Source organism: Pelodiscus sinensis, chromosome 5 (assembly GCF_052426305.1).
Source record: "Pelodiscus sinensis isolate ZL-2025 chromosome 5, ASM5242630v1, whole genome shotgun sequence".
NCBI classification, from domain to species: Eukaryota; Metazoa; Chordata; order Testudines; family Trionychidae; genus Pelodiscus; species Pelodiscus sinensis.
The window spans coordinates 127,740,324-127,764,551 of NC_143056.1; the positions used below are offsets into that span (position 1 = coordinate 127,740,324).

The following is a 24,228-nucleotide window of genomic DNA, read 5'->3' on the forward strand; positions in this document are numbered from 1 at the left end:
CCTGCCCCGTGGCAGTGTGGTGGACAGCTAGGCCGGTCAGCAGAGCCTGACTTTGGGATTGGTTCGGTGGCGTGTCAGGCCAGTTAGATCATCCAGCCTGATTTAGCGGGTAACTCAGACCAGAGTCTGGCACCAAGTGATTCCAGCAGCCCACCATGGGGTACAGACTTCCACCAATGGAGGCTTCATTGTGTCCGTGGGCGAGTTGGACCACCCTTGCTGGGAGGGGACCGTTTTGAACCTTCTTCCCAGTTTGAACTTTGCTGCCTATCTCCTAGACCCGGGCTCTGGTGCTGCCTCTTCCTTGCCCAATGAAAGGGCCGTCTCCTGGCTGTGGTACCTAAAGTCTGGGATCACAGTTACCCTTTGACCTTCTCCTCATAGATTTACTCCCTAATGTGTAAGCTTCCAGCTCTCACCTCCTGCTTGAAGCCCGTCCAATCTGTGCAGTGTTCTTTCTGAAGTGGTGTCCCCAGATCTGGACACCCTATTCCAGGGATGCAGCGTGCAGGGTAACACCACCTCCTCACCGCTCCTGGCCAGGCATTTCTTTGGCCCAGGCTATTCGTTCACCCACCGGCTCCATAGTCGAACTGAGGGAACTTATCAAAGTGTGCTTACTGGGGAGCAATGCGGTCAGTGTGTTGTATATCGGTGTGTTCTGTGGGGATCTGGAATCCTATTTTCACCATCTCCACCTGAAGGAATATTTCCAACACGCCAGTATACAACATACTGACCTCACTCCCCCTCCGCCCCCACCAATCCCATAAGAGGAAGGCTTCTGTGTGGACCCCCACCAACAGACGTATCCCAAGTCTTGATTTCTACATTGCCTGCTTCTACAAACGCGCTCGACAGTATCAGCAAACAACAACATAGAACATACAACCTCAGTCATGCAGAATGAAATGCTATTCACAGCCTCAAAACCAATCCTAACATCATAACCAAAGAGGCTGACAAAGGAGGCGCTGTCGTCATGAACAGGACAGATTATGAACAGGAGGCAAACAGACAACTCATCAATACCAGATTCTACAGGCTTCTCTCCTGTGACCCCACTAAGGAATACCAAAAAAAAATGAAAAAACTGTTCATGAAACTCTCTGATGTTGCTCAGGAACAAATTTACACCCCCCTAATCCCCGACCAGGAACTTTCTATCTGCTACCCAAGAGACACAAACCTGGTAATCCCGGACGGCCCATCATCTCAAGCATTGGCACACTTACAACAGGATTATCTGGCTATATCGACTCTTTCCTCAGACCTTATGCTACCAGCATTCCTAGCTACCTCTGTGACACCATTGAGTCCCTGAGGAAACTTCAAAACATCAGTTATCTTCCTGAAAATACCATCCTGGCCACCATGAATGTAGAAGCCCTTTACACCAACATTCCACATGAAGATAGATTACAGACCATCAAGAACACCATCCCCGATAACAGCACTGCACACCTAGTTACAGAGCTCTGCGACTTTTCCTCACCCACAACTACTTCCGATTCGGAGACAATTTCTATCTCCAAGTCAGCAACACAGCCATGGGCACACGCATGGCACCACAATATGCCAACATCTTTATAGCTGACCTTGAACCACGTTTCCTCAGCTCTTGCCCCCAACACCCTTATTTTACTTACGCTACATCGATGACATCTTCATCATGAACTCACGGAAAAGAGACTCTTGAAGAATTCCACAAGGATTTCAACAACTTCCACCCCACCCTCAACCTCAGCCTGGACCAGTCCACATGAGAAATCCACTTCCTGGACACTACAGTACAGTTAAATAATGGACAAATTTCCACCACCCTATACCGGAAACCCACCGACTGCTCTTACCTTCATGCCTCCAGCTTCCATCCCAGACACATTTTTCAGTCTATTGTATACAGCCAAGCCCTAAGATACAACCGGATTTGCTCCGACCCCACAGACAGAGACAGTCACCTACAGGATCTTTACAGAGCATTCCTGAAACTGAAATACCCACCTGGAGACGTGAAAAAACAAATTGACAGAGCCTGTGATGGGGCAAGGCAACCCCGCACTTAACTCGAAGGGCCCAGCCAGGGTTACCTGGCTGCAGAAGCCCCCCCCCCCCCCCCACTCACAGCCTCACCGAGCATACCCAGGCTGTAGCTCCACTATAAAAGCCTGGGGAAGGACTCAGTCTGGGAAGTCAGCCAGAGGAGAAGGACCAGCGAAGGGAGCTCCTGCACAGCTGTTGCCAGAGACTCCAGGACACTTTAAAAGATCTCCAAGTAGCTGTGTGACGGACCCAGCGGGGTCCGCACTGGGAGCGGAGGAGGCCTCCCGAGCGGGAAGCGGCGGCTGTAGACGGCCGAAAGCCACTTGGTGCTGCGCCGCCGGCCCCGCCACAGCAGAAAGCGGGGGAGGGCGCGCGCCGGGGGAAGCGGGGGAAGCCCCGGGCAGCCGCAAAACGCCCGGTTAGGGCACCACGGTTTGCGCCCCAGGGCGGAGCCATGGGCACGCTCCGGCGGGAGCCGGACTGGAGAGCCCCAGAGGGGGCGGGGCTTACACCCCTGACGTCACCCTCCCGCGCCCATAACAGGGGCTCGGGGATGCTCAGAGGGGGGGGAGCGAGAGGGCAGCCACCCTGGCTTCCCGGCACCCCAAGCACCCGGCCTTCCGGGCAACGAAGGGAGACGACGCCGGCAGCTGGCAACTCGCCCTGGGACGGGCACGGCGTCTGCGACGGGGTAAGTGACTTAACCTTGCGCTGGCCCAGGGGGCCGGCGGCGCGGGAGTGGAAGGAGTCCAAGGCGGGACCGTTTTGGCGCCCGTGGGCAGGCGAGTTTCGGGCGGCTGCCCCGCCTGCTGTGGGGGGATCGCTTTAAGGCACCCGCCCCACTTAGGGCCTCGGGCTGGGACCCGGTGGCGGGGATGGGCCCGGGTCCCCCACTCCCCACACCCAGACCTCAGTGCAGGTCTTCCAGGCTATAATAGCCGAACACACTACCCAACCTCCCCCTGCCGAGAGGGTGCGAGAGGAAGGGATCAAGACTAGAGGGACGGCTCAAGAGCCCCGGCCGAGCCCCGGCCAGGGGCCGCCCAGGAAGGCACCGGACTGGGTCCGCCGAGCCCCCTCGGCCCCATACAGGGCGAGGGGTGATCGCACCCAGTCCCGGGCTCACTTACGGACCCCGGATATCGGGACTACGAGGCTCTCGAAGGCAGTGGGTTCGCGGAGCCCCACCCCACTCCGCCAGCCCCGGCCCGGGGCGCGGGCGGGAGTAGCGGGGTGTGGAGTTCGCACCCTTAAAACCTGCCACAAGCTGTCTTGTCACAAACCAGTTCTACAAGCCAGATCCACAGGGTACCACTAGAATTGGAGTTCATCCACAAATTCAGTTCACATGCTAATGGACTCAATTGTGATGAAAGTTGGTTGGGACACTACCAGTTTAACAACCATTGAAGGTGCAAACACCTTTTTATCCTTCCTGACATGGGAATCTATCTATTGACTTTGATTCTTATCTGCTTTGGTTTAACTACCCAATCTTTAGATACTTACTGATTCCGTCTGCTCTCTGTTTCCCACCCCCTCCCTTTTTCTTCTCTTCCCTTCCCCTCTCCTATTTATTTTGCGTGTACACATCCTAAACTCATAACTCCAGTCATCTGAAGAAGTGGGTTGTGCCCACAAAAGCTCATGATCCCATCTACATGTTTTGTTAGTCTAGAAAGTGCTACCAGACCATTTGTTGTTTTTTTTTCTGTAACAGACTAACTCGGCTACCCCCTGAAGCTTCTGTAATCCCACTTCCTCTCTTGGGTATTTGGCTAGTAGAATTGTTTTGTGACAAGACAGCCACCTGGAGATCTTTTAAAGAGTGATTAGGTAGATTGAAGTGTTCTCCAATAGGTTTCTGTATGTTCCCTTTATGTATATCTGAAATTCAGCACTGATAAGTGCAAAGTAATGCACACCGGAAAAAAAAAAAAGATGTGGGCTAAAGTAACAGTTATCACTCAGGAAAGAACTCTTGGAATCAGCATGGGGCATCCTCTGAAAATGTCAGCTCAATATGCAGCGGGAGTCAAACAAGCTAACAGGGTGAGGAACCATTAGGAAAGGGTTGGATATTGAGACAGAAAAGATTATAATGTCACTGTGGTAATTTCTCTCCCCGCCCCCCACTTTATGAAATTGGCTTGAGTATAAATATGCAGAACTCCCAAGATGTTCCAGACAAAATACCTCCTGTAACCTATCAATTTTGATGTTACAATCTGCTGGATCCGTATGTCTTATTTGGGTGCATGGATCATTCTGGTACATAAAATTAGAAATATGAGGTAGGAGATTTTTTTCTTGGTTTTCAAGGTGCAAATGTGAGCCATCAATGGTGCACCTGGAAGCTTTAACGACTGGGTAATCAATGATTTGAGAACAGCCTTGTTTGTCCTTTAAGTCTATCCTAGGAAGACAGGTGACCATACCACCTGGTAGGCAGATACCAGCTTGACTAGGTAATTTTCCATGGAAGGTGCTGATTCCAGACCAGAGTGGAATCTATAAAAACAAGCTATCTGTCCCTTTGTCTTCCACTGGCTTAGAGAAGGACCTGGCAAATGGAAAGATACAAAAGAAACCACCAGAGACTGAAGTCAGAGTAAATTATTTTCTTTGACTTGAAGACTGACCTGAAATAAGAACAAGCTCTTAGGGTAAAGGACTGCATGCAATTAATTTTTCAGTGAATTAGCACTAGCTATGAGTTTTCTTTTCATTTTAACTTAGTAACTTACTTTGCTCTTAAAAAACAACCAATAGTCTGGTAGTTAGTTTAAAGACTAACAAAACATGTAGATGGTATCATGAGCTTTTGTGGGCACAGCCCACTTCTTCAGATGACCAGAGTGTTGGAAGTCCAGAACCATCTACCCAATATCCTCTTCCCCTGCTCCAATTTTTTTTCCTCCCCCCCCCCCCTTCCTCCTTCCCTTATTTATTCTTGGTTCTGGACTTCCAACACTCCGGTCATCTGAAGAAGTGGGCTGTGCCCACAAAAGCTCACGATACCATCTTAAAAAGCTCCCATCTACATGTTTTGTTAGTCTTTAGAGTGCTACCAGACTATTGGTTGTTTAAGTTTTTCCTGTTACAGACTAACTCGGCTACCCCTCTGATTACTTTGCTCTGTCCGTTTCCACTTGCGACCCCTTAAATCCCACTGTTTGTACTTAATAAAGTCTTTTGGGGGTGGGGTAGTTATCCCAACTCTGTGCCTTGTCTGGGGGAGACCAGAGAATCTGGCCCAACAGGACAGGGTGGTAGGGAGCCAGAGAGAGCAAGAAGGCAGGTGTTAGTGTCATAATCAGCACACCCGGGAACAGCCCCAAGGGATCATCTGTGACTGTCACCCTATAAATCTATGGTACCCCCACATCTCAAATTGTGTGTGCAGTTCTGGTCTCCCTCCACCCTTCAAAAACGTATAACAAAATTGGAAAAGGGCAATGAAAAATACAGAAGAGCTTCCATGCCAAGAGAGATTAAAAAGATTAGGACTTTCCTCTTAGAAACGAGACAGCATGATCGATGTCTATAAAATCATGACAGGGTGGACAAAGTGAATAAGGAAGTGTTATTCATATAACACATGAACCAGAGGCCACTCGATGAAATTAGTAGGTAGCTGATTTAAAACAAACAAACTTCTTCCTACAATACAATCAGCCCATGGAACAAAGTCCCACCGGATGTTGAGGTGGCCAAAAATATAACCAGGTTGAAAAAGGAATTAGAGACATTCACAGAGGGCAAGTCCATCAAGGGCCATTAGCCAAGATGGTCAGAGATTTAATAATGGAGATTGCCTATCTCCTAGAACTGAAAGGGACCTTGCAAGGTCATTGAGTCCAGTCCGCTGCCTTCACAGCAGGACCAAGTACCATCCCTAATGAATTTTTGCCCCAAATGGCCTCTGCAAGGATTGAACTCACAACCCTGGGTTTAGCAGGCCAATGCTAAAACCACTGAGCTATCCGTCCCCACCATGCTCTGTTTGTACCTAACCTTCTGACAGCCAGAAGCTGGACTGGCAAATGGGATGGGCCACTTGATAATTGCCCTGTTCTGTTAATTCCCCCTCAACCACCTGGCTTTCCGCCACAGTCTACAGACAGGATATGGAGCTGGATGGGCCATTGGTCTGACCCAGCATGATATTTCTTATGAAAAGTAAGACAGCATTCACTGTGAGTAGAGCACTTAACTCTTTCATAGCCGAGTTGTGTAAAATCTACATATTTACGTGGTGGGTTTTATTACAGTCTGGGATAGAGTTAAGGATTCCAATCTGAGTGTGGAGCTTAAAAATCCCCTGTCCCCTAAAAATCACATAGCATTTTATAGAGACAGAATGGGTGAGGTAATATTGTTTATTGGCCCAACTTTTGTTGGTGGACGAGATGAATCCCTCCCCCCCTTTTGAGAGACCCTAGCACAGTACAGAGCAGCGGCAGTGCATGCAGATGAATGAGAGAATACAGTTTTCTGGAATGCAGGACATGACACAGACTATATTTCCTCAGCCATTCCTCCTGGATACATTATGCTGACCATCTATGTCCTGAGTATCACTGCACGAAGGGGCAGAGTTAAGGTTGTGGGGCAAGGCGAGAGGTTACCTTATTTCTGAATTTTCTGCTGTCAGTAGACTAAACATAGGTGCAGTCAGTGTTCTGTGAGGATATGAGATGTTTGCTCCATTCCTGCTCCTTTCCATCCATCCACGGGGAGGAGAACTCACTCGCAAAATCTGCAGGTGCAACCATGCTGGGAGGGGTTGCAAGCACTTTGGAGGGAAGAATTAGAATTCAATTAGAATTAGAATTGAAAAAGACCTTGACAAGTGGGAGAATTGGTTGGATATCAACAAAATGAAACCAAAAAGACAAGTGTGAGGTACATCACTATGTACAACTATGAACTGGGGAACAACGGGTTAGGACGGAGCTGCTGAGAAGGGTTACAGAGGATCACAGATCGACTAGGAGTCAAGGCTAATGTCATTCTGGCGTGTATTAAGAAGAACGTTGCAAGTGGGACATGGGAGGTAACCGTCTGTTGGAGCCCTGTGCCCAATTCTGAGCGCCACACTTTGGGAAAGATGTGGACAAACTGGGGAGTTGACAGGGGAGAGCAACAAAAATGACTGAAGGTTTAGACAGGCTGACCTAGGAGGAAAGGTTCCAAAAAATGGGCATGTTGAGGAAAGAAAACTGTGGAGGGACACTCTAAGGGCTATAATAGAGTGGGGATCAGTGTTAAATGTTTTCCATCCATGTGCCGAATAAATGTTGCTATGTGCAGATGTGCACCACCAATAGAAACACATGTGCCAGCTGTGGGAGGCTGTGGGCAGTCTGCCAATCCACTGGGCGGCATCTGAATCTCTCTGGGATGACCACCCAAGCACTCATCTTACAGGGAACACGGCTGGGGATCAATTGTTCTCCATGCGCACTGAAGGTAGGACAAGCAGCAATGGGTTTAATCTGCAGTGAGGGAGAGTGAGGTTAGATTTAGGGAAAGCTATCACTAAGGGCATTTCAGCTCTGGAACAGGTTACCCAGAGAGGTGCTGGAATCCCAATCAATGGAGGGTTTCAAGAACAGGTCAGACAAAGACACCTCTGGGGAGATCTAGGTATACTTGGCCCTGCCTCAGCTAATGAGGCTGGACTTGATGACCTCTCAAAGTCCCTTCCAGCCCTACATTCCTGATTCTATGATCTCCATCCCTCCCTTGGTTTCTGTTTCCATCCACCCCGTGAGTAGCTCCATGATTTCATCCCTCCCTCCCCACTCTTCCTGCTTCTGTCCAGCCATCCCCAGATACGTGCATCTGTCCAGCAGGGTGCCCATCACCCTAGCCTTTGGCAGGAGGCAGAAGTATTTTGGGAAATTGGCAGGTGGGATGTTTTAGACCAGGGCTACTCAACATGCGGTCTGCGGTGCGGTTTGGGCTTATGCGGGGCTCAACACACGGCCCAGGGGTGGGAGCCAAACAAAAAAAGTAGCCAGTATAATGATGATCTGCTGCTATGCATTTTAATAGTTAAATTCCTGGACTGTCATTGCTCACTAAAAAGTGCTGTCATGTGGGTGGAAATCAGGTAAATATTGCATTGTATTAATATCAGCAGTACTGGCTTAAATGGGGCCCGCGTGTTGTGTATTCTTGCCTTCATCTTGCATTCACGCCCGTCAATGTGAAAGAAGCTATTTGCATAAATTTGCACATATATTTGCATGTCTATGCAACCACACTTAAGTTGCTACCCTGGGCATGTGCTGTGAGTAACATTGTGGCCGCCTACCCCTGATGTAGACAGAGATTTGCTGATGTTTCTGCCTTCATGTTCTCTGACCAGCAGGTGGCTTAGCCTAGTGGCTCTTTATCATAGACTGAAATTCTGCTATGGGGCCAGGCGCTGGGGCAGGGCTCAAGGCTGTGCAGTCGCTGTTACATTTCCTGCCTTCTGAGAAGTTGTGTTGCAAAGAGGAAAGCTATAGCCTGATTAGAAAGTGACGAGGGGCGGGGCCAGGCACAGCCTGGTGTGCAGGGAAATGGAGACGAAAGGGCAGCTGGGGGCCCCAGCAGTGGAGACCCGGGTGCTCTGCAGACCTTCTGCTCCTGGGCGGATGTCCAGCTTGGTTTAGCTGAGTCAGATATTTCTAAGTACAGCAGGCGAAGGCCTTAGAGGTGGGGTAGGAGGGTGGTCATTGAGACAGACCTCAGCTCTGTCCTCTCTTGGTACTTAGGGCCCTGCCACATAAGCAGAGTGAGAATCTCCATTATGAGGTATAGGGACTATGAAACACAGTCCTCAGGGCTGGATGAGGCATAGACATGCTTCCCCCTCTAGCAGCTCCCACCAGTAGTAACTGTGGCTAGGCCGGATGTGGTCTGCTGCTCCTCCGAGGCTTTCCTGGGAGAGTCCAACGTCCCAGACCCATCTGTGGGTCCTGAGGTCCTTCTGCCCCCTTACCAGAGGGCTTGTGCTACCCGTCTTCCTTTCCCAAAAGGGGCTCTGGGACTTTCTCCACCAGCTGGCCAGACCCTCGCTCTGCATGGGGTACTAGCCCAAGGACCACTCCCCATGGCCACTTCCCCCTTCTGCAGCAGGCTTTTCCACGCCTCTCTACATTCACCCCTTTCTGGGCTCTGGAGCTCAACCCTGCCAGGTTCTCCCCTTGCTACGGCCCAGCAGCCCCCCTTTGGCTCCCCATTTCCTTCATTCGTCACAACCCTCTGCTCCTGCCCATCTTTAATGAGGCTGGCCAATGTCCGTGCAGCCTGGTGGGTTAATTGGCCTCTCCGGCCCACAGTGGCCTGCAGCCCCCTCACGCTGTGTACCCAAACCAGCCTCATGACAGCCCCTGTAACTGTGTTTACTTCACGTTCACCCTGCCACCCCAATAGCCACAGAGGACAGAGAGAGAAAAGCCAGCGCCAGCGGCGGCCAACAGGGCCCATCCTACCAATATGCAAAATATGCAGCTGTGTAGGGCACCGCACTGTTTGGGGCAAATGATGTGGTACCCAAGGCGGCTGCATATGCAGCAGTGTTAGCTCTGGTGGTCAGCCCCGGACCCTGGCTGGCCAAGGGCACCATTTCAGATTTTTAGTTGGGGAGCAGTGAATGCTGCACTAGTGGAGGGGGACAAAACGAGGGTCTGGAGGTCAGACTGAGGACCTCTAGCACATCCCCCCACCCTTGAGTCATTTCATTGGCAAGCTGAAAAGACCCAGTCTTGTTAATCTCTCCTCCTATAGAAGCTGTTCCTTACCCCTAATCATTTCTGTTTCCTTTTCTGTACCTTTTCCTTTTCCAAATCCTATCTATCTATATATATATACACACACACACACACCCAGGGCTCGACAAATAATACAATCTACTCGCCCATGGCGAGTAGATTGTAACCCGGAAGAGCTGGGTTCAAGCGATCTGCGCATGCACAGAACGCCGGACAGCGCGGCTGGTGAGCGGGGCTCGCCGCGGTTCGGCGAGCCGTGTGTGTGTGTGTGTGTGTGTGTGTGTGTGTGTGTGTGTGTGTGTATGGGGTGACCCAAACTGCATATAGTATTCAAGATTTGGGTATGCCAGGACTTTATATAGAGGCGATATGATATTTTCCGTCTTATTATCTATTCCTTTCCTAATGATTCCCAATGTTCTGTTAACTTGTGTGTGTGTGTGTGTGTGTGTGTGTGTATGGGGTGACCCAATCTGCATATAGTATTCAAGATTTGGGTATGCCAGGACTTTATATAGAGGCGATATGATATTTTCCGTCTTATTATCTATTCCTTTCCTAATGATTCCCAATGTTCTGTTAACTTTTTAGAGTGTCACTACACATTGAGCAGATGTTTGCAGGGAACTGTCCCCAAGGATTGCCAAGATCCCTTTCTTGAGTGGGAGCAGCTTTTTTGGACATCATTTTGTATGCTGTGTTGGGATTATATTTTGCCATGTGCATGACTGTGTATCTATCAGCACTGAATTCCACCTGAGGTTGTGTCACCCAATCACCCAGCTCTGTGAGCTCTCTTTGTAGCTCTTTGCAGTCAGCTTTGGACTTAATTGTTGGATCAGCTGCAAATTTTGCCACCTCTCTGTTACCCCTTTTTCAAGATCATTTAGGAACAAGTGGAACAGCAGGGGTCCCAGCACAGACCCCTGGAGCGCCCCACTGTTGATTTCTACTCTTTTTACCCTCTTCTAAGTGGACTGCCTTTTGTTATTGTAATCACCTCCCTCTGTTCCTAAACAAACTCCCTCTCCCAAAGGCAAAGCCTGGAGCAAGCTCTTTAGCGATTACGAGCTGTGTCCGGGGCAAGGGAATGCACTTTAAGCAGACCTCAAGTGTGACATTCAGGGGTTCAAACTTCAGGGAGGCCACAACCCCCCCCTCCCAGCTCTGGGCCTGCCCCCCCACAGTGCCTGCCGCTGGGGCCCTGCAGCCCAGAGTGCTCCCAGTGGCTGCCCCCACCTTGCAGGGCATGTAAGTGCTTGAACTGAGTGGGCACCAAAACCACTAGGGACAGACCTGGATTTTTATCACTGTGTTTGGGGGTTTCCTGCTGTTCAGTGATTGCAGGAGAGCCTGCCCCATCCCGTTGAAATGAGTGAGGTTTGCCGACGGCGTGGCTGCGGAGGTGAGCAGGTGGCACGTGACCCCAAAGGCAAAGACAAGAACCCACCGTTGATTAGGTTTTAATGTTGCCTGGTTTTTAAGCTGATTTGGGGATATTTGGGGCAGCCTGACTCCTAATTTTTAAGCCACAGGGCCCGGCCAGAGGGCTCCCGGTCAAAAGCATGTGTCCTTTTCTCATATCCGAACTCCTTAGTCTCTAACCACTAGCTCCTACTCCCTTCCCAGGACAGGTTATTGCTAGAATAGGAAGCCAATTGCTTGACTATTGCTTTTCCATATTATAAACATTCGTGAGACCAGCTAACCCAATGGATTGTCTTAGACAGTCAAAGCAAGCGAGAGAGAGTTAATACACATACCGCTTCTGGGAAGCTGCTCTCGCACCTTGCTTGGTTTCCCTGCCCCAGAACGTTGCACAACTGTCTGGTTTGTGTTTTTCCTTATCTCTTGTTTTGGGCGGCACCTTCCAGTGCTGGGGATCAGGAAGGCACCTCCCAAGCCCGTATCAGGGAGAACATCCATTTGTCTTCTTTCTGACAGGTTCTGCATCTGCCTGTGCCAAAGGCTGCGTGGAGCTTGGCATGAGTCAGGAGAAGCGCACAGGGTTGTGGGAAGAGCAGAATACAAATAGTTAATCTCACTGCCCATGTGCTGAGAACAACAGCTGACATACAGGGGGCATAGAATGCAGGAATCCTGGCTCCCAGTGACCCACGGCTGTAACCACTAGACCTCACTCCCCTCCCACAGCTGGGGATGGAACCCAGAATTCCTCCCCAGCAATCACTAGATCTCACTCTCCTCTCACCCCCCCGCAGTCCTGTGCTGTTCCCCTGGTGAGTCACTCCTGTCCCAAGCCTCTCTCCCTAGCCAACCCTGCCAAGGGCCCACAGAGACTGCTCATGGCTGCCAGGCTTGTGCAGATAGATGGGTTCCTGGGGCCCTCGGGTTTGTCACTCAGGGGCTGTGTCTACATTGGCAGCTTCTTGCGCAAGAACTGTTTTGCGGAAGCGTTTTTGTGCAAAAAGTCTTCCACAAGAGCGCGTCTACACTGCCGTGTGCTTTTGCACAAGAGCGTCGATGGCCGTGTGGATGCTCTCTTGCTCTAGAAAGCTCTGATGGCCATTTTAGCCATAGGGGGGTTTTGCGCAAGAAATTCATGTTGCCTGTCTACACTGCCCTCTTGCGCAAGAGGGCTTTTTCCTCGTGGGGAGAGGAATAACGCTTCTGGAAGAAGCCCTGTTTTCCGATGCTAGACTGTAAATTGACTTACACAAGAACGCGCGTGCAGTGTAGACGCCCGGCAAGTTTTTGTGCAAGAACAACTGTTCTTGTGCAAGAAGCTGCCAGTGTAGACGTAGCTGATGACAGTGCAGATGACAGATTAGAACCAGCTCGCAGGAGGCCGGGCCCAGACCTCACAGCGTAGAGAGATGGTGATGCACCCTCCGCACCGCCCCTGCACAGGGCCCGAGAGCACCAAAGCAGAGCGTTCTACAGCGTGGAGCTGCAAAGCACAGAAGGGCGGCAGGCTGGGAGCAGGTGTCAAATGGGGCAGAGATTCTGGTATTTAGGAGGTAACTGGAGTCAGTGGGCTGGTGTAACTCATTAGCTTGTGCAGAGCTAATGTTTATCCCTGGTGGAATATGAGGTTGGTCTTTGAGTGACTTTCAGGTGCTAGCTGTCTACCCCAAAACATAACTCTGGGTCGCTGGAGAGACAGGCCTGGAGGCGATGGATGGAGCCAAAGCTCCATTAGCCTCCGTGGCCCAGATCTCCAGCTGGACCTGACTCATCTCTCTGATTTGTCCTCCAAAGGGAATATCGGTCTCCAGGTCTGGCAAATTGCTCTGGCCACGGGGCAGCCTCAGCGAGTTCCCATCCGGGCTAGGATTAGGGTTCCCACCCCCAGCCGGAGCAGTGTGAGTGGGCAGAAAGCAGAGCACGGGATTCTCTGTAGAAGGGCATCACTCTATAGGGGGGATGGGTGGGGGGAGATATTTCCCAGGTAAAATCCCCCTGCGGCTCTGCAGAGTTGAGGCCTCCCTTCAGCCTTACACTGTGAGTGTCCAGACTTTGCCTCTGCAGTGGCCTGGGGAAACCCTAAGCACAGAAAGGAGAGGGGGTATGAGGCATCTTCGGGTAGCACCAGAGCCCTGGCTGAGATTGGTACCAGAACTGCTCATGCAGTCTCTGCTCCAGGGGAGTCAGGCACCTACACCCCTGTGAGGGTCTGGGTCTGGAAGTCAAAATGGGCAAAGGAAAGATTACTATTCCCCAAGGGAACTGAGGGGGAAGTGACTCACCCAAGGTTCCACAGGAAGTCAGTGGCAGAGCTGACAGCCAAAACCAGCCATCAGGGGCCTTACCCACAGAATGGAGAGAGACCAAGTTTTGTTCTTAACATTGTCATAGCTTGTAACTCTTTTTCTCTGTGTGGGTGGCCACCAAACCTATTTTGTGCTTTGCAGGTCACCTGTAAGAGGGGTGCTATCTGGCTCTCTTTGTCAATTTGGTTCTAGTAACTGGGATCCCGCCCTGCCCTCACCCCACTAGGGCTGGGAGCTAAGGGTTGCTTGTTTGTGAAGTCTCTGTGGCTCTGGGGAAGCTGGGTTTATTAAGATAATTAGCACTTTGCTTCTTCCAGACTCTGCACAAACATTAGCTAATGAGTTATCACCAGGCCATGCAGCAAGGTAATGACATAGTCAGGAAGAGAACCAAGACGTCCTGGCTTCTATTTGTCTTCTGCTGCCCTCAGTTCTAACCACTAGACCACACTTCCCTTCCAGAGCTAGGCTAGAAACCAAGAGCCCCAACCCTCCCATGCTCTTTGGCCTATTGGTATTATACAGTGCATGGAGGGGAGGTTCCCTGGTGGAATATGAGGTTGGTCTTTGAGTGACTTTCAGGTGCTGGCTGTCTACCCCAAAACATAACTCTGGGTCGCTGGAGAGACAGGCCTGGAGGCAATGGACAGTTGGACGGAGCTCCAGCTCCAGCTCCCCACTACCAGCTCCCCTCTATCCATTAGACACCACTCCCTCCCAGAAGGGAATGCAGGAGTCCTGGCTACCAGCTTCCCCACTGCTCTAACCACTAGACCCCACTCCCCTCCAGAAGAGCTATAGAATCCAGGAGTCCTATGGGTTACTGCTGTAACCACTACCTCCTCCTCCCCGAGCCAGGAACAGAAACCAGCAGCCCTGGCTCCCAACCTATCTGATCTATCATTAGACAGCTCCCTAGCACTCCAGTGCCCTCGCATGCCTGGAAGTTTATCAGGTGCAGGGGGCACAGCAGGGAAAACATTCAGGCTGTGAAAAAGCGGGAACAACGCTGCCTCCCAGCCATGGAGAAGGGAGTGGCCCTTTGACACTGGAACGGGCTGCCGCCTACATCCCGTTTCTCCCACCCCACCTCGCTGTGGGCTGCAGATCTGGAGAGGGACGTGGGGATCAGCAGAAGAAAGAAGGTGCTGGATTGCCATGGGGCTAGGCAGAGCAGGAGTCCTCCCTGACCCAGGGATGGCGATTCCTTGGAGATGTCACAGGCTTGGAAACAGCGTCATGACAACCACCGTCACCAGGAGCAACAGCCTCCGCAGCTGCCAGTGTAATGAACTCCCCTGGCACTGCGCAGGGCGGGGGTGTATGGGGCAGCCACCCACTGGGCTCCTGCTGCTTCTAGGTGAAGGAGCCCTTGGGAGCCCCCTTCCCCCCCCCACACCCCTCTGCCTCCAGGAGGCACTAGGCCTGTGCTGTCCAGATCCTGCGGCATGGCCTGACTGACTACGGGATGTAGGGTGGGCCGGACAATAACAGGAGAGCAGTCCCCCTACACAGACTGCCCTGCAGGACCCCCTGGGGGTCGTGGGGAGTCGACCAGTCTAACCCAGGCAGCCCTATGTGGGACTGACAACCCCTCGCCCCCTCAGTCACATGCTGGGAGAGGCCCTCTCTCCCAGAGCCCCCGACCACTCTCAATCCCGCGCCACCCTCGGAGGGGCCCTCTTTGCCTGAGCCCACCTGGAGACCCACCGTCCCTCTCCCCAGTCTCTGTTGGGCCTGCCCTGCCCCCCAGCTCTGTCCCAGCCCTGGGAGGGGCTGTCTCTGCCCCTCACTTAATTTCACAGCATCCATTTCCCATCCTTTTCCCTGGCGACTGTTTCCTCTGCTCGGGTCTCCCCTCTCCCTAGGACTGAGCCATGTGTCCTCATTTGTCCCACCCAGGCAGCTGAGGTCACCTCAGTCCCTCACAGGGAGCTCCCCAGAGTCTCTCTCAGTGCTGTGGCTCTAGAGCCCCCACATCCTGCTCTGCCCCCACCATGGCCAGGTCTGGGGGCTAATAGCCGGCCTGAGAGAGTCGGGCCTGGCAGTGCCCAGCAATCCCACGCCCCTCTGCAGGGCCACATGGGACCCACGGCCTGGAACCCCACTGGCCATTTGTGCCAGGCAGGGCCACAGGGTGGCTGGGTAGGCCAGGGTGACCCAGCAGTGTGGCCTCTGCTCTCCCTGGCGCCCTCTTTTCCCTCCCCCCAGGTCTGCAGCGCTGACTTCGCTCCCAGCAAGCCGTGCGCGTGGGGGCACCTGAGGGCTTGCACACAAAGGCCCCTCTGTCGGCCCATTGCCCCATGCTCCCTTTATCCTTTGTTCCCGGGAAACACTCACAGTTTGTTCCGGCAGGTCCCTCCCGCCACCGGCCTGAGCCCCTGGGTGCCAGCGCCTCGCTCGCTCCCAGTGTTTGTAAACAAGAGAGTGTGGAGAGACGCCAACCCCCAGAACACAGAACCCCCCCCCCCTCAGGCCCCAGTGAGACCCACCCCCAGTACACAGCTCTCCCCCAGGCTCCAGACCCACTCCCGGGACACAGAACTCCCCGAGCCCCAGGGAGATACCCCTCCCCAATACACCCCCTCCCAGCATCTCTTTGCAGATGTCATCCCTTCCCCAAGCCAGCCTGGCAGCTGCCCATTGCTCAACCCAGTAAGAACCAAACAGACCAGCTCTGCGTAGCCTCCAGACAGAGCCCCATTGCTCAGATCCCACCCCACATTTCTGGGGTGGGACCTCCGCACCCTGAGGCCTTCGCTCTCCCCACTCCTCACATGGCCCTAAGGGAGGGTCTCTGGGGGGACCCCATCTCCTATGAGTCCTGTTCCTGGGGCCAACACCCAACCCTTGGGGCCATGCCCCCCCGACTGGGCTGAATCAACACAGCTCCCCTGGAGCCAGGGGCTGGGGTGAATAGGCCATTGCTCCACTACAGCCACCAAACCCACTCTGGGGAAATGGGCCAAAGCAGCTGATTCCAAATTAAGCTGGTTTAGGCGTGTCTCGGAGGCAGGGTCTGTCCTGAGGCTTTGCCTTACCCCTCTGTGCCCCTCTCCCTGCAGCCTGGCGGCACAAAGGGGACCGTGTGCGAGGCGGCTCGTTGGGGTGTGCTTCATACCCTCATTGCACAAAGCTAACCGCTTTATCCAGTGGCTAAGGCCCCCTTGCACTGTAGCCCTGTCAAGAGCCAGGGGCATGGGGTTGCCAGCTCCCCAGGAGTGTCCTGGAGACTCCAGGAATTAAAGATGAATAAAGATCATGCCATGTGATGAACCCTCCAGGGATACGTCCATCCAAACGGGCATCCCTGTTTGTACCAGGGGAGTTACCTAGGGAAGCCCAGTTCGTACGTGGCCAGTCCCCCTTTGGCCATCTCCTTAACCCAGTCATCAAGGGGAAAGCCAGGGGCTCTGGGGATTTAGGAACCCTGCCCCGAGATGATGACAACACTGAGGTTTCCAGCATGCACAGGATCTGAGGAACTGGGAACAGGGGCATGCCCAGTCTCTGCAGGGGAACCCATGAACAGCAGGGTAGTGGTCCCACATGAAAGGAGGCAGCCCTAGCACACTGGAGTGCCTCTGTGATGCCTACACAGCCTCACTGAGCTCAACCCACCCTACAAGAACAAACCAGCAGCCCCAATGACCATACAACGAACCAGAACAGCCAGCCCCAGAACTCCCGTGATCCTCCAGTAACAAACCAGAGTGCCCAGGCCAGCCCCTCCTTGTATCTCTGCAACTGCATCCACGCTGGACCAGGGGACAGCACCACTATAACTAGGGGGCTACAAATTTCATGGCTGTGAGAAATGCATCATGGGACCATGAAATAAGCCCTTCCTGTGAAAGCTGTTCCTAGGATCACCCTATCAAAGGGGGCTTCCTAACTCCAACTAGGCAGTGGAGGGATTCTCTTGGTAGCAATACCCTGTAAAGTCTTAAGAGATCAGGGGACAAACATGACTTCCCAATTGATGTCTGACTTCTACCCCCTTTTAGGCATTTGGGTCCTCAAGACGTCTCTGTACCGTCCCCAGATGGAGGGATTGGTGGGACATTTTAACAAGGCCTTGAAGAACATGCTGTTCTAATTCGTGGGAAAGGATTTGCAACAGTGGGATTCATTACTCCCTTGTTGTTTGCCATACAGGAGAAACCCCAAGCCTCCACCGGGTTCTCCTCCTTCAAATTCCTATATGGGAGAAAGCCCGAGGAATCCCGAAGGAAAGCTGGGAAGAGCAGGAGACCCAGCAAAGAGGATGATCCATCATGTGCTACAGGTATGGGAGAGGTGCCAGATCTTTGCTAGAGAGGATCTGGAGCAGGTGCAGCAGAGTCAGGCACAACACCGCTATAATAGAGAAGCCAGGTTATGTGTTTCAGTCAAACCCCCAACTGACTCACTGGCACATGTCCCGGCCACTTCCAGGGCTGTGCTCCAGTGAAGAGAGAGGGTCTGGATCCCCTACCAGGGCCATCATCCCCTCCTTGTGTGTGGTGGCCTCCATTCTGACTGACTCTCCACCCTCTGGTGTATTATTGTAGGATCTCTCAGGAGTACCAGCATGGCCTGCTCTGGCTGGCGACGGAGGGTCCAGGATGGCTTCTCTCTGATTGGCTAATGACTCCTCACCTTTCAGGAGCCTAGAGGTCCCTTTGCTATAAATAATTCATCTCTTGATGATGTGTTCGCCCCAGAGGTTTCTGGGTAGTTATCCCGTCCTGCTGCAGCAGAGACCCAGTGGCGTCAGCTCCCTTGGGGGGACTCTCCTCCAGGGGAGAGTTGGGACCTTCAACCAGGCCTGGCGTAACCATGGACAGGGAACATCCCCGGAGGAGAATTGTAACTGGCCTCTTCTCCCACAGTCCCCCGGGTGTTCTCCCGCAGGCACCGCCCTGTCCCTGACAATTTCCTGCATTTGGGGATAGAGGGATGTGTCCCCAGAGGGCACTGCTGCTGGGCTGGGTTAGCATGGAGAGGGTGCAAGGTGGCCTGCCCGCTGCCCATGTGAGACAGGTTGTTTGAGGTCAAGATGTGCAGGGAAAGGTGGGGGGAGATCTTGTGATTCCCACACCCATCTTGCCCCTGTTCTTTGCCTCTTGTATCTGGCTCTGGCTTATCCCCTCCCCCCCTCTGCCCTCTTCTGCTCCCAAATAGACTCTCACTGGCTGGGTAAACATATGGCAGAACCCATCACGCCCTCTTCCCCTTTCCTCCTTCCTCAGTGGATGGGAGCCATCCACGCCGACCTTCCCGCGATGGGGCCCACGCCCGCCATCAGGTCATAGCCATCCATCAGTGTCCTTCTGTTCCTTCTTCCCCAGCCTGGCCCCAGCGTTTGGGACAGATAAAAACCAGCGCTGATCTCACGCCAAGAGCTCCCAAAGCTGTAACCACACTTGGGACAAAAAGGGCCATGCGCATCTTCATGAGTTCTCATGGGGCCAAGGAGCCAGTCAGTGGCAAAGCAGGGAATAGAATACAGGGGTCCTGTTTTCCAGCCCCCTACACAAGCCCATTCCCTCCCAGAGCTGGAAACTGGCTCCCACTTCCCCTTACTCTGGTCACAAACTCCTGCTCCCCTCTTAGAGCTGGGCAGAACCCAGGAGTCCTGTGCTGATGTCCCTGCAGCACAGTGAAGGGCGTCTCTCCAGTCACCTTATCCCAGCGTGGGACCAGCCTGCCTGTTTCCATGGAGACAGGCTGGGGTGGGTCTGATGGGACAGGCTATGCCACACGGAGTCATGCCAGGCTCCGGTGCCAGGCTGGTGCCAGCTGCCTCCCTGATGCATTGCGTGTTGCCACCCATAAGCCTCTGAGCATCTTTCCCCAGGCACCGGGATATTGCTCAGCCTATGAGAGCTCACCTGGGAACCGCATATGGCCTCCATTGTTGCCCTGGGTCACTTCATTATCACCACAATAGCCTGGCTCGGGTCCGGGGTGGGGCATTCAGAGACCCTCTCTGGACTGGTCTCTAATATGTGCATTTTAGCAGGGATCAGTTCCCAACTACATGCTCTGTGCCATGGGGAGAGAGCAGGTCCACTGCTCCCCATGCCAAGGGCCCTAGCTTTCCCCACACTAGGGCTGCGATATGTCCCCCATTCTCCTCTGCGTAGGCCCATGACCCCCATGCCAGGGGCTCTGTGTGCCCCCTTCTCCCCTTCCCCTCCTATGAGGACGTCCTAGTCTCCTCCAATGCCAGCACCTCTGTGCGCCACCTCCCTTCATATCAGGACCCCACATTTGCCCCATGCCAGAGGCTCTGTCTGACCCCTTTCTTCACTTTCTCCCCATGGAGGGACTCTGCGTATCCCCTTCTCTCCTCCCTCCATGCCAGGGCGATAAGCAAACCCCCATGCCCCACATACTTTCCTCTGCTCCTCCCTCTTATTCTTCTGGCAGGGAAACATTCATGGGGCAGAGGGGTGTTAAGTGGCACCATCAACCAGTTGCTTAACCGGCACTTGCCTAGGTGCTGGGCGGTGGCTAATCAGGCACTGGGGACTCTGAGGGTCTCTCTCCTGCTCAGGTTTTAGCTCTCCCCCAGCTCCCTAGAACTCTGCCCCTCTCTGCTGAGCTGCGATGCTGGTGGGAATTGGCTGCCGCCTCCCACAGTGTCCGCTTTGTGGCCAGAGCAATGCCCTGGCACTGCGGGTGAAGCCCGGGAGCTCAGCCAGTTCCTCTCCCCCTCACCGCTGGGTGAACCCTGCACCCGGCAGCACCAGCTCTACGTGTTTAACCCCGTGTGCCCAGTGCCTTTCAGTTCAACTGGGTCTGAGCCAGGGCAGGAGCTCCTGGGGCTTGGGAGGCCGGAGATCAAGGGAGGGAGACAGATGACTCCAGGAGGGGAAGAGGTTTCCTGGTAGTTCCTTCTTTATCCTTCTCATGGAAATTCCTTGCTGGCCCCTGTGTACCCCCAATCCCCCACACCTATGCCTATGCCCTGTCCCATTTCCCACCCCATCAGCCCTACACCTATGCCAGGCCTGTCCCCTCTCCCATCCCAGGTGCTGGCACCCTATGCCCCCTCCCCAGGTGCCTGCCCCTGTCCCTTCCTCCACCCCATCTTGGTGGCTGGCACACATGCTATTCCTGCATCTTCCCCAGGCCCTCTGTCTCCACTGGGCCCTGCGGTAGCTGGAGGGTGGGTCTGGCTCTCACCCCTGTGGGATATTGCGAGGGCAGCAAACATGGACCTGCTCCCCCACCCCAATATTTTCTTTTCCCTCCACCCCTGGGGGGCCCTTGGTTCTGGAGCTGGGATGGAGAGAGACTCCATGGCTGCTGATATAGGGCTGGGGCACTTGCCCTTTCCGCCGAGTCGGGCGAAAATGAAGCAGCTACTTCATGAGGGGCCCCCTTCGCGAGGTCAGAGCAGGTTTGAGAATGACACTGGGGTCCCAGAAACAGGGCCCACTCGGGCGGGTGTTGGGCTGGCCCCACCTCCCTCCAGCCCCCCGCCGAGAGGAAAGAGGGACAGCCTAGAGCCTGACAGCCCAGCTCACGCCCACCCACTCCTCAGGATTTATAGCTGGAACCCGACACTGGCGGCTGCTTCTCCAGCACTCCCAGTCAATCAAAGGCAGAGAGCAAGGTCAGGGCTTGGCTGCCCTTCCAGCCCTGCAGTGGGCGGCGCAGACCTGACCGGCGCTGCCAGGAGAGTGGGTCCTGTGGGTGTCGTCCACCCATCTCCCCAAGCGGCAGGAGCTCAGGCAGCCAGAGGACCCCAAGAGCCACATTTCGCCGGCTCGGCCAGGAGTTCCGTCCTCGCAACTGTGCCATTTGGGGGGGCGCGCCCCAGTTAACTCAGCTGGGCTGACCTAATCTTTAGTGTAGACCAAGGCTTGCTGTGTGCCTGGGCAGCGCCCGGCCCCACGGGGCCCTGATCTCAGCTGGGACAGGGCCTGTCTCTCACTGTGTGCCTGGGCAGCGCTCGGCCCCACGGGGCCCTGATCTCAGCTGGGACAGGGCCTGTCTCTCACTGTGTGCCTGGGCAGCGCTCGGCCCCACGGGGCCCTGATCTCAGCTGGGACAGGGCCTGTCTCTCACTGTGTGCCTGGGCAGCGCTCGGCCCCACGGGGCCCTGATCTCAGCTGGGACAGGGCCTGTCTCTCACTGTGTGCCTGGGCAGCGCTCGGCCCCACGGGGCCCTGATCTCAGCTGGGACAGGGTCTGTCTCTCGCTGTGTGTCTGGGCAGTGCCTGGCGCCATGGGGCCCTGATCTCAGCTGGGACAGGGTCTGTCTCTCGCTGTGTGTCTGCGTTAACACCCAGCCCCAACAGACTCTGATCTTAGCTATGCCAGGGCCTGTCTCTTGCTGTGTACCTGGGCAGTGCCTGGCACAACAGGGCCCTTATCTCAGCTCAGTCAGGGGCTGGCTCTCACTGTGTGTTTGTGCGGTGCCTGGCCTGCCTCTCCCTGTGTCTGTGCAGCACTTGGCACAACAGGGCCCTGATCTCAGCTAGGGCAGGTCTCTCCACATGGGTCTGTGCTCAACTGGGTCTCAACTGCGGCAACGGCTGTGAGGCTACCCATTAGGGAGTTTGCTTTTAATGGGACTCCCTACTTTTCCCTAATAAAGCTGGATTTATCAGAGATCTCTGGCTTGGCATGCCCAGGGGAAGACTTCACTCAGCTCTCCTTGGTGTCTATGGAATTCCCCAGGGGATGAGACCAGCACAGGGGGTGAGATCAAGGACACCAGCCTGCAGAATGAATCTCTTTCTGGAGGCTTCTGGGTCCAGCCTATGGGTTTCTATAGGAGGCAGTGAATTCTCTAGGGTGACCCCCAAGGGAGGGGGAATGAACCTTCAGCCTGTGAGCAGCTACCCAAGGGAATCAGGACTCAGGAGCCTGTTCTATAAAGCAGAGCTGATCCCAGGGCTGGGGGCAGCCCTGCCCACAGGGATGAGCCCAGAGTGGGCCTAGGATCCCAGGTACATGGCTTCCGCTGTCTGCCTCAGTTTCCCAACCTGAGTCACCCACTCACCCAGCAAGACCCTGCTGTGGGCTCCCCCTTGGCTGCTATAACAGCCACCCTGCCTAGCTCGGACACCACAACTCCGTGGGCAGCTCAGAGACAGAGGCAGATGCATCCAAAGCTCTCTCTGCTCCGTTGCCTAGGGTCCTGATCTCTCCCTAGGGCTGGTGTGGCGACCGATAGGCCCGTTCCCTGCATCCCATGGGTTCCTGGATGGCGGGTGCCATGCCTACATGCAGCAATGCAGCTCCACAGACCAGTGTCTCCACCATAGATCAACACAGCTTGGAGGGTGTAGTGGGGCCTATTTGAAACCCAGGAAGTGGGCAGGCGAAGCCCCTCCCCCAGCCTTGAAGGAGGGACGACTGGACCTGGGGTTCAACTAAGTATTTGGGACAAATAATGAAAAACACGCTCGGGGGTGCGGGTCACAGGGTCAAAACAAGGGAACCGGATGGGGACACCGAGCAGAGAACCCCGGACAGCGCCCACTGCTCCTCGAAGCTGTCAAGGGAGCCAGCGGACGCTGCCCAGAGGAACTCTGCCCGGATTCGTGATATTAGGGAGGAGCGAAATAGGCTGCACAGTCGCAGGGAACCCCTTCGTCTAGTATCCTCTCCCCGGTGTTGTAGATGGTGGTTTTAGCCAAGGCCAGGAGGAGGTTGACGAGGAGGTCCTGCGACTTTGTGGGGCCATGGATAGGGTGCGCATAAATGAAAAGGTGAGGGGAAAAGTGCAGCCAGAACCTCAGTAAGAGGATCTGGAGGAGCCGGAATAGGGGCTGCAACCTGGCGCATTCGAGGTAGGCGCGCGCCAGGTTTTCCCTCACGCCGCAGAAAGGGCAGGTGTCCGGGATGGGGGTGAACCGCGCCAGGTACACGCCCGTGCTCCACGGCTCCGTGAAGGAGCCGCTAACTGATGTCCCCGATGGGCCGCAGGATTAAGGTGGAATATACGCTGGCCCAACGGGGTTCCCCACCCTCAGCGGATCTTAAGTAGTCCCACCACTTGGTATCGGGGCGGGACACGAGGGTGGGGAAATGCTGAGTGTGGAGCATGAGCGTGTACAGATGCTCGATACCCGGCCGCTCGGCACCAGCCGTCACCCCGGAGAGCTCGGCAGCTTCATCTCCGGCGCCCGAGTCGGCAGGGCCAATTGGTAACACAAGGGGCGCCCCGAGAGTAAGGACGGGGTCGGCCACCTGGGACGTAGGGTTATCAGTAGGGGGAGGGTCAGGGAGAGGAGGGGGCGGCGCCATGGAGTCGCCGCCCAGACTGAGCCCCGCTGGCAAAGGGTCGTCCTCCCCCTGAGTGAGCGGGGTCAGACCCAGGGCCTCGATCTCCTCAAAGATGGAGCTGAGTTCCATCCTCTTGGAGCCTTCCCCGCCGGTCGCCGAGGCAACAATTACCTCGGCGGTAACGGCGGGGGGCTCAGCTGGTATCGGGGCCGAGAGAGCTCCACCCGAGGCCTCCTCATGGATGGGCTCCACAGGCGGGACGGCTTCGTCCCCCTTCGCCACCACCGCTTCCTCGGCCGGCGCCTCCTGCTAGTGCTTGCCGGGGGCATTGTCGGCAGCGCTGGCCCCCCTCGGGATCTTACGGACGGGGGCCTTCCCAGCCTCCTCATCAGAGGGGGGAGAGTGAGCCCGCGAACGGCGGGTTCTGCGCTTCCCCCAGACGAGCGTCC

General features: G+C 54.6%; 1 long non-coding RNA gene across 2 annotated transcripts in view; it reads left to right on the forward strand.

Annotated features, from left to right (window-relative positions):
* The window catches only part of LOC142829270 (uncharacterized), a 38,290-nt gene that overhangs the window by 1,552 nt on the left and 12,510 nt on the right, over positions 1-24,228 (forward strand). For both annotated transcript variants that reach the window (XR_012903710.2, XR_016349717.1), the window contains exon 2: positions 17,705-17,834. This is a non-coding gene — a long non-coding RNA (uncharacterized LOC142829270). The remainder of the gene's footprint in view (positions 1-17,704; positions 17,835-24,228) is intronic.